Source organism: Bombus terrestris, chromosome 3, assembly GCF_910591885.1.
Source record: "Bombus terrestris chromosome 3, iyBomTerr1.2, whole genome shotgun sequence".
Classification (NCBI taxonomy): domain Eukaryota; kingdom Metazoa; phylum Arthropoda; class Insecta; order Hymenoptera; family Apidae; genus Bombus; species Bombus terrestris.
The window spans coordinates 19,182,210-19,196,925 of NC_063271.1; the positions used below are offsets into that span (position 1 = coordinate 19,182,210).

At 36.3% G+C, this 14,716-nt stretch overlaps 1 protein-coding gene across 4 annotated transcripts in view; it reads right to left on the reverse strand.

Annotated features, from left to right (window-relative positions):
• Nucleotides 1-14,716, reverse strand: part of LOC100643104 (cysteine-rich secretory protein 2) — a 96,588-nt gene that overhangs the window by 43,567 nt on the left and 38,305 nt on the right. For 3 of the 4 annotated variants that reach the window (XM_020867948.2, XM_048414599.1, XM_020867949.2), the window contains one exon: nt 12,634-12,687. The exons of the other annotated variant lie outside the window; for it this stretch is intronic. The gene's annotated coding sequence lies outside the window, so the exon portion shown is untranslated. The remainder of the gene's footprint in view (nt 1-12,633; nt 12,688-14,716) is intronic. 4 annotated transcript variants of the gene reach the window in all.

Below are 14,716 nucleotides of genomic sequence, written 5' to 3' on the forward strand. Positions count from 1 at the left end.
AAACATGTCATATAAATATAGACGTACAAATGCTTTTATAGAAAATACAAGAAAATACAAAATGGCAATAAACTGATTTTTTCCTGAATTATGAGAAAAATACGAGATGACTGTGGACTGCCAATTTCATTATGCAACGTGAAACCGAGTATCAGGATGACAGATTCGCCTGATGTAATATTTTATTATATAAGTTAATGGTCGGTCTTAATTCACAACATTGTTATAGCGCTCGTAGGATTTTCTGGGCCCCACATTTTTATTCCTGTGAATGTAGAGGAATAGCAAAGGATATCTATCGACGTTCGATGGAATAACCATCCACCGTGAGCATAGTCGAGCAAATATTCCTAGAAATGATCCCTTGTTATGCAAACACGCATGGAGAATAATCCGGTGTAATAAGCCCTGCTGGATTGTTAGACGCGACAATAATGGTATCTGAATAGTAGAAAAAATAGAGATGTCGAGAATATGATTTGAAGGAACGTAAAATAATTCCGCACGTTTGTACGTTCTCGTTCTTGCCCACTTTCGTCACGTTTAAGTCGTTGAGCTGTAATTAAATGCAAAAAGAGCAAAAATCCAATCTGCGCGATAACTAACGTTGCCCGCGAAATTTTGTAATAAAAAGTGAGAAATATATCTCAAATAAATATATCAAACTGCAATAAAATCGCAGTAAATTATTTGAAACAATGCATCCCCGCGTGTTAAAGGCCTTTGATCAGAGTCCAAATAAGCAAAAACAACAGAATATATCGTTATCTATGATACGACCCCCGGAAACAACGTATAACGGATTTATGTGGCCCATACTGCTGGTCGCAATGATAACGCTGTCAAAATTCATCGTTTTCTCGCAACGCGAGATAACGCGTCGTGTCTAGCTTTCAGGAAACCGTGGATGAGATTCGACTGTCACGAAACGCGCAATTACCCGGCTTCTATACAGAGTAAACAGCGTGTAACTTTCAAATAGAACATAGCAGTTAGACCGATGTTATATTCCTGTGAAAATGTTGCATTCGCTACAGCGATTTCGCGTAGTTGTTTCGCTATTAAAATTAGATCCGAGAACGACGCATATTACTCTTGGCGGAAGAGACATATGTTGTTATTCTGTATGTTTCTTATAATTTTTCAACTCTGTATACCTTGAATTATTTCATTTTCACATTTCTAACGCTATATTAAGAATTACAGATGCTTAGAACGTTCTCCTGCTCTAGCAGAGAAACTTAAACATAAACAAGAGTGGTTTTTATTATGAGTCTTTTAATTGCCAAAGTCCAAGATATTTCAAAGTCAAGTTTCACCAAGCTCTACCTTCAACCCTGTCACTAAAAGAGCGTGTTTTGGGCCAGCAAAGAATTCCCAAGAAATTTGTAGATAACTCCGTTGACGATGCGAAAAATTCACCGGTGAAACAAGCATCCGAGAGTTCCAGTCAAACGCATTTCAGCGCAAACGAAGGAGACGAACACATTTATCCCTTCGAGATTCGGGGGATCGTTTCAGATTCGCGGCGTGCGAGCAATTCGTAGCGTCGGCATCGCACACGCGCTCGCGTGTTCCTTCCGTTTCCATGTATATATGCATGCGCTGGGACGCGGCGAGCGAGGATTTTATAAGGGATTTTATTCATTCCGAGCGAATTCCTCGCGGTAAAGGGTGGCCTGCAAGCCGACACCGAGCTGTTTCATTCACATTTTAACACGAACCGCCAGAAGTATTCCCTTTAGCGAACCTCTCGTTCTCGTTTTCTCTCCTCCTTTGTCTCTGTGAGGAAGACGAGATGGACTAATCGTAACGTGTTAGCCTTTTTCGGAGAGTTTCGTTTTACCCTTCGTGAATTATTGTTATCGGACAAAACGGTTTTTAATATTTTAACAAAACTTCAAGCAGAACGTTGAAACAAGAAATCACGCATATTAATCGTTTCATATCGTCCACGAACTTAAGAAACGTCTTAATGACAGAAAAATAAAATTATGTAAAAGACTCGGAGAAAGAAGCAGAATAAATTGCGCAGTATACAACATGAACCTACTCTGGAAATAACGAAATACCAAAAGAAAAACAGGCAATTTTGCAAAGTTTGCCAATTATACCGTCATTTGTTTCTCCAATTGGCAGTCGTTTCGTTCATTGCATCGACTGTTGAAACAGGGGAAACGTTCAGGACGCTACAATATACGGAAGAACACTGCAGGCGAATCTGTTTTTCATATTGAGACAGTCACGTTCCTCTGCGAAGGTATTATTACAACCGACATGCCACTGTCTGCAGCACAGCCTCGTCGCTCCTCTCCTGCAATTTGCTATTCAACCTGGAACCCCCTGTTTGCCGAATAGTTTGTCGAATACGTGTACGTCCGCGCCTGGAGTCTGATTGGCTGTATGCGCAATTGCATCAGAGCCTGGCGCTCTTCGCCGAAGACGCATCACAAACTAGTTTCCCACACGTAAACCGCCGTTTCGCGATTTCCTTTTGACCGAGATGAGGAGAGGATTACTCCATGAGAGAGGTATTAACGTAAAAGCGAGTGGTATTGCGAGTGGCAATTGTGGCTCATGACGATTTGCATTGCAAGATCGTTAACGCCATTCCTAGTCCAGAGACGTATTAATTTAAGGATTATATAGATATGTTTAATTTAATTGCTTAGGGAAAAATGGCTGAGCCGTCGATTGTATAAGTGACACGATACTGTGATACTCGATGTATTATTAAGTAATTTGTTGTCGATGTGATATCGAGTACACAATATGATCAATATATCGATATCGTTATATTATCTGGCTTTGCTTTACAATAAACAAATTTTCCAATTTTTTTGTACTAATTGTACATTTTTGTACTAAATGTACATTTTTTGACTAATATAATTTATTGCAATGGATTACCCCCACCTTATCCCCTCAAATCATCCTTACCCACGAAACAAATCTGTTTAAGATCGCCATTAAAGACTTCCACGCGTAAACACCAACCCATCACAAAATAAACGAATCTCTGTCTCGGTCCTTGGAGATTTCTACGCCTTGCTTCTCCCTTTAACGGTACTGCACACGGTGGAACTACAAAAGCGACAGGCAAAACTCGTTAAGTCAACGCAACGGTCTCAACCATCGGTTTCACCGTGTAACGACGGTAAACTCGCGACTGTATTAGCCGAAACGACGTCGATAAACATTTGTAGATAGAGTTATATTTCAACGACAACGAGTGAACCAGAAGGGGTAGAACGAGTAGGACAACGTCTTTACCCAGTTCCTAGGCGGCAGTATCGATTGTGCAACTTGGCTGGGAACTACTTTAAAAGTTTCCACCGCGGTACTCTTTCGTTCCTGGAGACTCTCAAAGCTCGACTCTTCGTACCTGTACTCTTGGACTGGTCCCTTTTACGCGATTACACCCCCGTTCGTCGCGATTCTCACCAACTCGAACCACCACCAACACCGAATCAGAGCTGTGGAGATCGCAATTCGCTTTGGATTCTTTTCGATTTCTTAATGGAGACTCGAGACCATTTCGATATAGAGGAGAGTCGTGCAGTACCGACCGCCCTAAAGTTTGTTGTTATATCTTTGCTAGAGTGGGTAAAAATAAAAATTTAAAGGATGAGTTTATAATATACTTATGGAATTTGATAGAAGGAAGGAAATTAATTGTGTGAAATTCAATAATAAGAATTAACAATTTCCAAGAGTAAAAACGTTATAATTGACTAAAAAAGAAAAATAGTCGTCCAGTATTGGCCAATTACTTAATCAGTAGATTTTTTATCTAAATTATTAATAACGTTGAAAAAGGACACTTTAGACGTTAGAGTACACATTTCTATTCAAATTTTATTTTTACATAAATCACACGTAAAATAATTAATATTTCCTTGGTCTATGCATTCGAGGTTTGTCCAGTCTTCATATTCGTCGTTCTTGGGACATTAAAAGCCGTAGCCTATCTCTCGGTAATTTTATTCTCAAATAGTAATTTTATAGCGACATTCGTGTTCATTTTTCTGCATTGGAATTTCTTCCGCGACATTTTTCTGCGGCAAAGGTAGAAGTAAGATTAAATGGACATTCGTTAACTTTAGTTACCAACGGATTGAGCTTACAAATAAAAAAAACTTGGTCTATAGTAGTCGACAGCCAATTGACTGATACTAGGCGGTAAACATGTAGAAACGTTTTGGATTACAGTGTATATAATTTACAAAGAAAGTTACAAAACTGGAGCTTGCAATTATACAGCTACTTAATAGACTAGATATGGAAAAATATCGTTTGCTTACTTGACAAACAAATTATCAGCTCTAGAAAATAACTTTTAACACTTGGAATACCAACGTATACGCTTAACGTGTTGAAACAGCGAAAACAATATATCTTCGAAATAGACTACGCGTGAATTGTTATATTTATTTGATTATTTTTATAAAAGTGCCAATATCTGGTGAAAAAGCCGAAACTAATCTTGGTTGGTACTGGACAACTCTCCTTTATGTATAATATATATACGTAATTTTTATTGAGATAAATTGAAAATTTAAAGAACTGGAAAGAATAAAAAACATTTCTGTACAGCGTATGGTGAATAAATAAAATGTTTAACAAATAAATATTTTTATGTACATAGTATCGATAAATATCGAACATCAGAAAATGTCAAAAAGTATTACATTCCCGTTCCCTCCTGCCATTCTTTGTGTTATTTCATCGCGTTATTTTATACACAAACTAGTTTTAAGATAAATATTTTTGTTTGTTTATTTTATTTATTTATTTATTTACGAGATAAACCATTTGACATAACAGATTAACGTAGGAAACAAAAGGAAATAAAGAAAAAAAAATAGAAAAGAGAACAAGACGCATATATACAACAAAAAAAAAAAAAAAAGAGAATAGACATGTAAGAAGTAATGAGACAGACACGGTATAAAAATGTAAAAAAAGCTTACGATACAACATTGTCATATATACTATAGATATATAGTATAGATTGTATAGATTGGCCGAAAATATCTATGCTCGTGTGGCAGAAATTTACGTGATTGACTATGCGATTTATGCAATTATAGTAACCGTGCAATGTGCGATGTTGTGTATGAAACAATAAATGACTTTTTAAGCTTCTTAACATTGGTACATTGAGGAAGAGTAACAGCATGATATCCGAATAGTCGACAATATTATTTCACTAATAGCTATTTCACTAATGAAAATTATATCAGACATAATTGTTCTCCTGCTCAGTGTCGGAAGATTTAAGCTATTAAGGACATTGTCATAATTGTGAGAATCAAACGGCATCTGATATTCACTACTTTTGACGTCCAGCCTGAAGAATTTGTGTTGAACATTCTCCATATTATGACTGTGAGACATACAATTTTTGACAAATTTTTACAATGAATTAACAACGTTATTATACCAATATTATTATTAAAACGTTAATTGTCCATAATTATTTATTTTATGAGGCATATAAGAAGTATTTCTTATACAGTACGTCTAGGATTCTCTCTTATTCAATTCAAGCTAGGAACCTTGAAACTCCTGAAATACGTTGCAAATATCGTCCACAGAATATCAAGAATATAAAGAGCCTCGGCTTACGATGTTTTCCTCCAGCCATACTTTATCAGATATTCAGAAAAGAACTCCAAAGACCAAACAGAACGCAGTTCATTTAAAACACTGTCGGCTTCACGATCCTCTCCGCAACAATAAATTTAAACCTCCTTACCAAGGGAATGTCGCGTAACTTACAGAACAATGGCAGACCTCTTCCACAAATTTCACATACATCCTTCTCCGTAGAAACCACTGAAACTTAAACTGCCCTGCACTCCCAATACTCCATACGTTACTTAACTACGAATATCCGTCCACGTTATTCTCCTTTATTTTCGAGTCACATGTCGCAGTAGTTCTCAGCATTGAATCCCTTATGCATTACTTCATTTGTATTTTACTTCTCTTTTTAGAGATTTTTCTTACATCGTCTTGTCGTATCAATGTATAATTTCATCCATCATATTCTTCTAATTTATCTTTCTTCTGAGTTCTTCTTAGACATTTAGATCTTTGCGTTCATATGTAATTAATTCTTGTGATACAATGGCAAAAATAGTATTTGTATTTCCGAACGGGAAGATAACACATGGCACAAATTTGGAAAATTTTATTGAATAGAACATAGAAATACAAAAGCATATTTCTTTAACTTAACAATTAGTTTCTAGCATATGGTTCTTAAGTGTTGCACATTCCTGAAGTGAGAATAAATACTTTTTCCTGGAAAATTAGAAATATGGAATTCGATGGAATTAAATGATAACAGGCGCTGCAGAAGAACAAAAAGTTGCTCACATTTAACGAATATGTTAATATTTTGTATAGTTTCTTACGTTTCTTACAACTACCGTCATTTTTCTTAATAACGACTTAAATAGCTTTTAGATTCTTGTTTGTGTTTTTCTTTTCACACTCTTCGACGATACAGTTTCTCGAGTTATTTACATTCTGAAATCACCGTCTGTTTACATAATCTACTCTCGTGAGCTCACCCTGACAATTTTCTATTATTCGGCTGACCTTTCTGGCCATAAAACTTCTATCTTTCCCTCAAGAAATATTTCTGTACCGACCTGTACAGTGTAACCACGACACTATCCTATAGGAGTACAAAGTTTTCATCAGATCAATTGATCAAGTCAATCTACTTTATACTATTCATTTTCTCAGTTAACAAATGTCCATAAGAAGCGAGGACTGAACTTTGCGGGAAAGCACTTAAAACGATTTAAAGGATGGAGGAGTGTTATTTTCACCGATGGAAAAATGGTTAATTTAGATGGCCCAGATAGGTGGGAGTATTATTATCGTGATTTACAGACAGAAAAGAAATCCGCGATGAATTGGTGGAAATGAGACGAGAGACGAAAATCGTATTTATTAGCGGAAAATGAATAGTATGAAATAGATTGACTTTATCAACTGACAAATACAAGCACACACAGTGCACAGGCCGGTGAAGAAGTACTTTTTTGAGAAAATGATGGAAGTTTTATAATGGGCAGAAAATTCAACCTAAATATAATAGAAAATTGTTGAGGTGAGATCGCAAGAGCAGTTTGTGAAAATAGACGGCAATTACACGATGTAAATGACTCGTGAAACTGCATTGTCGGAGAATGATAAAAAGCAAAACAAAAAGAATGGAGAAGCTATTTAAATTATAACGAAACAGAATGAAAGCAATTGTAAGAAATAAAGGAAAGTACATGAAATATTAACATAACAATATCTTTGGTAAATGTGGATAAATTTTCATTTTCCTGCCGCATGCGTTGCCATTTTGTCGCACTGGATTGATATTTATTTTTACTTCAGAACTATACACACAGTGGTACATTAAAAACTATTTACTGAGTTAATGAAAAATATTTTTGTACGTTTATTTTCTATTTGATAAAATTTTCCGAATTTATATCACATGTTATCTTTCCATCCGGAAGTGTATACTTCAATTACTTCAAAGAAAGATGCTCAGAAAGCTTTCAGGATGATCTAATACATTTTTATCTACCTATTATTAAATATCTATCGAGGGCAATGTAGCTAGTCTGTTCATAATCTGTTTGAAGAATCTTTTCATAAATATACAAATCCTAATCTTCTTATAAGCATAAATAAATTCAATTCGTAAAAATGTATAAACTCGTTAGTCGTTACTGCAATTCTCGCAACCACAGCACTCGCGGATGTATTACATTTCCACCGCGAGTCAGGATTAATTTCTGCGACACCCCCGCGCAGCGTCGATTCTCGCGACGTAATTCAGCAAGTTACACGTTCAGTTGTCCCCGCGCGAACTTAATATTTTCTGCATTGTCGAGTGTAATTCCTAAGGCGATACCACGCGCATTTCACCATTTTCGTATCTCTGTCGCGCTATAATTCTCTGCTCGTCGCGCTTTCAGCGCCAACCAAGCATAATACGTCACCCCCATTTACAACGGTGTGGCGAACATCTTCAAGATTCGAGACTTGTATATGCAACTTATGTGCAACAGTGGTTTCGCATGCGTGCACCTTGGGAACATCATTTAAGCGGAAGCATCCCCGTCGACAGAACTTCTCGCGCGCTTTAAAGTTTTACCGTGGACGAAGCGCGATCTAATAAGTTGAGCGAGACCCAGATTGCTTACTCTCTTTCCCTGTTGCGCCTAACTTTATGCCAACGTTAGACTTCCATAATTTCTAGATCTCCAGTTACAGTTTGAATTTTGCATTTCGTTTATTTGCAAGAGTTGCTGAAAAGCTTCAATCGAGTGGTACAAGCGACGAAGCGTTCAATTAGAGAAAATTGTAGGAGGTGAAATGATCCGAGAAAGTGAGTTTCAATTTTGGATTTCGTTCACTCGTAGGATTTTTTCGGGTTTTTTAATTATAGGATATACAGATGCAAATATCTCTTAAATTACACGTTATTCGAAGACGTGTTTCAGACAAAACTTATTCTGTTTAAAGAGGCACATCTTACGATGCCCAGCAGATTTATTTAGGTGGAGGCGTTTCCGAAATCTCAAAGTGATCTTTGTTTTCCTAAATGGAGCTATACATCTTTTTATACACCGTTCAACATAGTTTTTAATTCTCTACAAAAAGATATTATATTAAAGTGCCTGTATCTGGAAATGCTTAATCCAAAAAAATATTTTTCAAGATTAATTAAGGGCGAGGAAAACAAACAAAAACATCGCGTTATCTTTTCTTGCTCTTCGTACGATAAATTTTACTAGATTAAAGTTGAAATATCTTTTAAACTAATCATTTTTTGTCCCAAATACTTTGATAGTTTCTTATAGAGAGTTAAAAAATGCATCGAACGGTATATGTAGTTTATGAAATATATAATTTAGCAGATATTTGTGTAGATCAATTAAAATGGAACATCCTGTATGTGATAAAATCTTCAACTTGGAAAACTGTAAGCGTGAAATTATAAAATATCGAGAAAATAAGATTGAATTTCGTTTATTCGTAAAAGATCCAATTGGAGGATAGAAGCAATAAAGTTTTTAATTTGGGAAATCTCTAATGCATCCTGATTCGATTTACAAATTCTCGCACAGTTTTGCACCATTTCACAGAATTGGTGATGCGTTTGAACGGTACGATTCCGTCGAAGATGTTTAGTATTTTATCACGCTACTCTTTCTCTTTTTCTCCCTCCCTTTCTCTGTTTCTACGAGAAATCTTTGCCTGTCACAGTATTTAATTTGCCCTTCCTTTTGTAAAGTTCGTCGCCCTGTTCGCGGAATTTGCATATAACTTGCCGTGTCGCAACGTCGGCGTCGTTCGCGAGGAAAATTCAAGGGTTAAAATTCGCCTCACGTATCAGTGGCGCAGGTAAAAGTTGCATTTTTTAATCTTCAGCCGCGCTAACGTGACCGTGCTTCATCCTCGAGATATCGCCGCCTTCTCTTCACCGACCAATTCTAAACTTTCCACCGCGTAATTTTATAAATAAACGAGCTGCGAGTTACTTACGCTATTTTTTCGTTTACATTGCTCTCGGGATATCTGGCTTGGCCAAAGTCGGACAGTAAACAAAAGACATTAGAAAGTAACAGCAGTAAGAAAAAAAGAGATCATTTTAGATTAAAATACTCTAGTATGCACTATTTCATTCGTGTTTTATTTCTCTCTGCGTTTGTGTATGTTTTATCTTTTAAATAAAGATGTATCACGTAAGCTGTTGCGAAATAATCCAACCGAACGAAGAAAAACAAAAATAACGATAGAGCTTTAGCTTTCTTCTGTTTCAAAGTCATGAATAGAACATTTTTCAACGCGCTAAATTTACATTCAAAACAGAACAGATAAAGAACTACAAGACGATGCTAACAACATGTATCGTTAAAAGGAAAGTCCATCTCGAAAGCCGATCGTTAATTCGGTCATCGAAACTGAGAATTTTCAATCTCGCTCGCATCGTCTCGCCGAAACCTTTCCTCGATCAATATCGATATTCCCATATTTTCGAACTCTTTTTTATTTTCCCCCGTAAAAGTTCTCTACGCAGGAATCCCATGAAACCGTACGAAACGCGTTTCAAACCGAATTCAGTGATATATCTGCGCATGCGAAACTAGATACGAGCGCAAAAGTGATCCTAATGAAATGGCCAGCGGAACAATAATAAAAAGCAAGAAAAGGGAAAGAAGATATATTTTAGCAGGGTATTTTCATTTAACCGTTGGTAAACGTTGGACGTTCGGGCGCAACTTTGAATGCCACTTCACCGGTGATATTTAACACGATCCCTCTTTGTGAAGCTCATCGCTCGCGCAATTTCCATATAAACGCAGTTCACAGCGAGATAGTTTAAGCACGAATGCAAATGCATTTTCATTGCCTTCTCACAATGATCGGCGTTTTTCTTTTTTTTCTTTTTTTTCGTCTTTACGCACTCGTGATCACAGCGAACTGATACCCCATAAAAACATCTTGCTATGTTCAAATGAAGAGAAATATGAAGCTTGGTAAATGGGAAATACCTGCAGCCAGTTAGACAATGGACGTACTTAGTCATTGAATCAGGATCGTTCACATTTCGATCCTTTTAATTTTCTTAACAGGTTGACGCCGGCGCCGATATTCATAGTTTTTTCTGTGAGGCGGCGCCCGAATGCACGGTCTGCTTCGTGGGGCGGCGCGGCGTCAGATTAGACTATTCGACACGAGCGCAATTTTTCAACTTTGGCCACAATTTGTAGCAAAATTAAAAAAGCTATACGATTCCTGTTGGGTGAATGAATTCCGTGGACTTCAACTAATACATTGATATACAATAGTTTAGCAATATTAATTTGCATACATCTATAAATGTTAAGTAAGGCTGACGGGACCAGTTTTGGTCCTAATTTTGTACTCTTTTCGATTTTTCTCAAAAAGTAGAAGTCTGACGCGAATTCTGACCATCGCACGCAATTCTGTGAACATTTTTCTGTAAGAAACGTTCATAGCTTTCACTCGAATCAAAAATTTTCAATTCAACTCAAACAAACTCGAGTGACCCATCGATAGTGCACGCCGCCTCATGAGACAAACACGTGTGACCTGCTGATGGTGCACGCCGGCGTCAACGTGTTAAGTATAACACGAATAGCGTATTGTTCTTAATTGGCCAAATTATTACTGCGTAGACCGATCGACATTTCTAAGAAATTGAAGTTTTCAACTTAAAATGTACTTTTCCATCGCAATACTCCATCTATCCACGATTATCGTACGCAACAAGGGACAAACGATGTTGCTCTACAAAATCATGAATACCATTCAGAATCGATTTACGAGGAACATCGATCATTCGGCTGTGAACGCGATTTTCCCCGCTCGTTGACAGCGAAACTTTATTACGCGGCATATTTCGTCTCCATAAACTATTGAATATAAGCGTGTGCACCGTACGAACGGTAATATTTCCTTCCTTACCGTTCACGTGCTTGCAGCCTGTCAAGGATTTGTGCAAAATACGGATATTTGCAGAATAAGATAAATTTCAAAAAGAGTTTTGAGTTTTTAAGAAATATCTCCGAAGTTATATTTGTATTGTGTTATATTATATGTATTCTACTTTATTATATCGTATATTAATTTTATATAGAGTAACGAAAAAGATAGAGTTCTGCAATAAAACTGTACTGGATATTTTAAATGGAACTTTCGATTGCGAGAAATATCGAATTGGTATTTGCACATAGGAGAAAAATTATGAATGAGGAATAATTTTATTCTATTCTATCAATAAATAAGACTGAATTTAAATAAATTTCTTATACATGTTTTTAATTTTACTTTCTTCTTTTTTTTTTTATTATCATCAGTATTGTTTGTGCATTTTCTTTTAAATTATCTTTCGACGTATCATCTCTTATTTTTACAAGCAATTCTATAACCTACTAAACCTCAAAGAACTTCAACTTTGGTAATTCATTGACATTTGCGATGAAATGCGTGTTATGTAAATTATACGTGTAAAAAATAGAATCGTGTAACACAAGAAGTTAAATATTTTGATTTTATTTTACTTGACATTCAGTGTTTGAATCGATGATTTTTTTATAGTGTCTTACGCACAAAAGCTTAAACACATATTATTCGCATAAAGGTTCAAACTGCGAAAATTTTCAAATCGACCTAATATTTTTTACCATTTTACCTACCAAACAAGTAAAAAAATCCATCCATTATATTCAATTTATCTTCCGCAGGAAAATCACTCTTCTTTACCTATCGCTATCTAATATCGTTCCATGCAAGAAGCAAATGGTAGACGACGGAAGAAAAACAGGCCAACGATTCCGAGTCGTGCAACGCATCTAAAACGCTTTCAGGGGCAATCTATCGCGACGTGGGTGGAACGCGCTTTAATCTCCTGCACTGTACGCTGTAAAATGAACGGTTCCTGGTTATTGACGAGTAAACAGTGAAATAAACGAATCCCATAGTAGCGTAAAATATTCTCGATTAACGAGAGGGACCGACACAACTCCAATTTCACGACATTCGTTGTCGGAAATTACTAGCGTAAAAAACGCAACTTACCAGGAATCAGTGGCGCAATTCGTTTCCTTTTGCACTTCCAAACACGGAAAAAAACTGAAACAGAGAAAAGGAGAAGCGAGTGAACTATATGCGATCGATTCTGCAACATGCTTCGTTGATGATATCACTTTCTTTGCGTTTAAATCAAATATTAATAACGATATTAATATAAAAATATTAATAACGTAAATTCGTCAACATTTTTTCAGAGAGCTATATTGAACGTTATTACTTTTATGAGGAGTGTCTTAAACGCTACTGCTCTAAAGATACCTGTTGTTTAACTCTTTCGTGACGATATTTCTTTTAATTGGCTTAATTTTGGAAAAAAAATAGGCGATTCATAATTAAACTCCAATGAGACACGGTGATGTCAGAAAAATTGTAATAGCTCAGCAATTTTTCTAAAAGCTGGAACGTATGGATAATACCTGTCCTTGGATCGTATTGTTAATACTCTCAAAAGTATTGAGTCCCGTATTTTATATTAAGTCCGATATTTATAAGGCGTTAAAAAAACAACAGGTTTGCTGCCTTTTTAAAAGTCCTTATATTTATAATATCTAGAGTAGAATAGTTTCTTACTATGTAGAAGTTGTAAAATAAAAGCGATACAAAAATTGTATCATCATATTTAAAAGAATTAAAAAAATAGGTAACCTAAAAATTGACAATAAACGGCTTTAGAAAATGTCGAGTTCATGCGATGCAACGAAATCAAGTGCAGAAAATTATTAATTACATGTACGGAATTCCAAAAGATTGATGGTGATGAATGGCATTAATCGCTTTGTGTTACTCACCGATCCATTCGCGAACGAATACGCAAACACACGTATTATCTATTGATGTTCGGATGCGTTCGTATGCGACTCGGCAGACGGAAGTTCTGTACGGGCTACGAAGTTGATGTAATTAATTAGCGGAGCAATTACGAGGCGTAATGAAGCCGCGCGAACAAATCGGAAGCACGCGAGGCGCTATCGAACAATTGCTATATTCCGGTGTTAACGAAGATCACATTTTTTTTAAACAGAGAATAGTACTATTCTTCGGTTACGAATTTGTCGTTCGTCGGAAAATTGTAATTTGTAGTTGGAGTTAAAGATTATCATTTTAAATATAATTAGTTTCGCTTTGCCTGATTATGTTTAGATAACGTTCACTACTCACGCATGTGTATGTGATGCTTTAAGATTTCTTTAAATTTAACTTCAAGCTACGAAACGAATACTAAAGTACGAAACGAAAGCTTCGATCATTTATCGTTTAGTATACTGCTCCATGAAAGAGCACTTTACCCAAATCCATTCCAGCGTTTGCGAACCGTTATTTGTGCCAGTTTATCAACGCCGCAAGAACTAAGAAGCGCGTGAAGTATGAACGAACCTATCTACGGCTTAATTAGGAGCATTAATATGGATAAACTGGGAACCTCGACGCAGAGGATTTGCATGTTGGCTGCCTGCCGACGAAGACACCTTCGAATTTCCAGCTATTTTCCCTTCCTTTTCGACAATGTCCGGATTTGTTGGTTCGTAGTTCAGGAATCTAGGATTTCTGGGTACGCGTATCGTCTGACGAATATCGAGGAAAGTGAAGACGTTGTTACGAGAATACTCGCTGAGGTCTTAGGTGAGTGGAACACTCAAGTGGCAATTGGCGATAACAACGTAAGAATGTTGTAATGCAGATAGATTACAAGTCGGAAGATATGACAAAGGATTGGCATCATTGAAATGTAAAAGATATTTCGTAAATCTTTTATCTCTAGAAATTATCTAGCTACAATACTTCTATCGTTATATTTCTATACTTCCACCGCTATAAGGCGTACGAAAGGCGAAATATATATTTTGTGCAGTCACAAAGACACGGTAAAATGTGATATTCAATGATAAGAGAAATTTTATAGATTTTTCTATCTTATAAATTACCTAGCAGCAATAAATACCTCTATTTCTAATTTGTTGTGCATCCACGGTTAGAATACAAGATCTACAAATAGATTCTGTCCAGTGTAAAGGTATAACGAATTGCAACATTCAAGTATAAAAGAAACCTCGTAAATCTCTTATCATTA